Source organism: Arvicanthis niloticus, chromosome 1 (assembly GCF_011762505.2).
Source record: "Arvicanthis niloticus isolate mArvNil1 chromosome 1, mArvNil1.pat.X, whole genome shotgun sequence".
Taxonomy (NCBI): domain Eukaryota; kingdom Metazoa; phylum Chordata; class Mammalia; order Rodentia; family Muridae; genus Arvicanthis; species Arvicanthis niloticus.
In genome coordinates this window covers 135,155,988-135,158,437 of record NC_047658.1, presented here as the reverse complement: position 1 = coordinate 135,158,437, position 2,450 = coordinate 135,155,988, and the positions used below count along the sequence as shown (strand labels likewise).

At 46.5% G+C, this 2,450-nt stretch overlaps 1 non-coding gene across 1 annotated transcript; it reads left to right on the top strand.

The window, feature by feature from the left end:
• The first annotated feature begins 1,164 nt into the window (after nucleotides 1–1,164).
• LOC117701473 (small nucleolar RNA SNORA48) lies at nucleotides 1,165–1,309 on the top strand. The gene has a single exon (XR_004605738.1). It is a non-coding gene; the product is annotated as a small nucleolar RNA SNORA48 (small nucleolar RNA).
• The last annotated feature ends 1,141 nt before the right edge of the window (nucleotides 1,310–2,450 follow it).

Here is a 2,450-nt window from a genome sequence, read left to right as displayed (position 1 = left end):
CTGTGTTAATTGGCATCTACTGGAAAAAGAAGCTTTTCTGATATGCATTGAGGGTTCCACTAATCTACAAGAATTAAGGGGGCAAACGTATTACCATATCAATTTAGCAAAATAATAATATTTAGTTCTCCCCTAGAGCCTATGACCTAGCCATGTTTTTTTTTTCTTTTTCCACAAGCTTCTGTGCAGAGAATTAAAATTAGATATTAAAATTTATATGGGAAAATAGATGGCCAGGAAAACAATAAAAAAAAAAATAGTTGTGCCCTCAAAGTAGCCCTACAGTACTTTGAGCCACTTCATAAAACCTCTGAAATGAACTGAAACGTGAGGATGAATGGAGTGGATTAAAATGTCGAGAAATAGAATTCAGATAAACCAAGGGCAGATTATACACGTGGAACTAAAGTTAGCAGAGGAAAAAAAAAAATAACTTTTACATAAACGATTCTGGGACAACTGGCTGTGCATTTGGAAAAGATAAAATTATATTTATAACAGACATATAAGAAGAACTCCAGGTGGGTCCAAAAATCTAACATAAGAATAAGGCCACTGGGCTAGAGTATAGTCCCACCGGTAGAGTGCTTTTCGAGCTCAGGTAAAGCCCTGGGTTTGGTCTCCAGCATAGTAAAATACCCTAGCATTTGAGTCTAGCATTGTAATCCTAACATTTGGGAGGCAGATGCAGGAGCATGAAGACTTCAATATCATCCTTGGATACATCATTGGCAACTTAAGACAGGAAGGATTTATTTTGACTCCGTTTTCAGGAGCACATTCTAAGAAGGCAGGAAAGCTATTGGGTTGACACTATGGTGACCAGAGCCTGGGGTTGCTCACATCTCTGCAGGCCAAGAAGCACAGAGAGGAATGACCAGAAGCAGGCTATGATCCCCAAGACTTACCCTACAAGACCCATTTTCCTCCAGCAAGGCCCTACCTCCTAAAGTCTGGCAGTTTCCCAAACAGCCTTATATTGTATTTATTATAGTTCTGATAAACTGAATATATATATTTCTAAATTCTTATTTTCAGAGAAAACAGAAAGAAATTGTTATTTATGTCAGATAAAAAGGAGAAAACATAAATCTACCAAACTGTACTGTCAAGGAGAAAAAATATTAAAATGAAAATTTAAAGAATTGATGGAACTACTTTGCACCCCCCTGGCAATAGGCAAAGAGACACCTTGTTAGTGGTGGTGTTCTTCTATCAGTCAGGGACAGAGCAGATGGCAGTTCTTTGTTCATCCTAGCTTGATGCCTTAGCTTGGTAGACAAAGCTGTTTTATGCCTAGGACACATAAAAATCAAATCAAACCAAACGCATGCAGGGCAGCTCAGGAGGCAGAAGACAGACCCGAGTTCAGCCATGCCATGTGGTGCTGGAGGGGAAAGATGTCCACAGCCCCGCCCTACATCCCAGGAGTCATAGACACACAGGCTACCACACCACAGCACCGCAGGGACACACACACCAACTGTGTGCCCAGCCTGCAGCGGGAGCCACCACAGTGTGCACGTATGTAGGAGTCAGACGGGAGAGAAAGAAGTGGAACAGCTTGAGCCTTGTGAAGAGATGGAACTGGAGACTCGACGGTGAGGAGGAGTGACTAGCTCTGCCACCGGGGACCATGGTAAGGTCTCAGTCTGAGCTGCTGCTGAGGGCCATGTCTGGATCCATGGCTATGCAGGGGTCGGGGTCAGTGTCTGATGTCCGAGGCTCACCAGAGAACACGGGAGTGCCTCTGGTTAGGGAAGTCACCAGGGACCACGTGGATGTCCAGGGGCTGCGCAGAACCTACCTTACCTCTCACCAGCTGCAGCATTCAGGTGAGCTGGCCCCACCTCCCACCTGGCAGCAACATAGCAGGGCCCTGCTCCTCACCCAGGAAGAGCTGACCCTGGTAGTGGGAGTATGGGTAAGCCAGCCCCGAGAGTGTGAGCATCGGAGAGCTGAATCTGCTACTTCTCTGCCAAGGGGTGGCACGGGCACAGACGTAATACTACCCATCTCAGCCCCTTGCCTGAACAGCAGCCCTTGTTGGTGGGGTCGCAGGTGAGCCACCTTGAGGGAAAGAGATTGGGAGAGCTGGCCCCACTCATCTGCTGTGAGGTGGCAAGGGTGTGGGGCTGATGCACTCCTTACCCTTGCCCCTCACTGCCTGCTGCAGTCTGGAGAAGGAGAGTGGACCCTGGGGTTATGAGAGCAGAAGAGCTGTCCCGGACCCACGAAGGCTGCAACGCTCAGGAGAGCAGACCCCTTACCTCAGCTGAGCAACGTGGTAATGCTTTTCTCTCATTTTCTGAGACAAGGTCTTGCTGTATTCCCTTCCTGGCCTCAAGCTTAAATCCTCCTGCTTCTGCCTCTTGAGTACTAAAGTTCCATGTTCCCAACACACACTTTCTGTCAAACCTTTTAAAGACTACATAATATTAGGAATATTA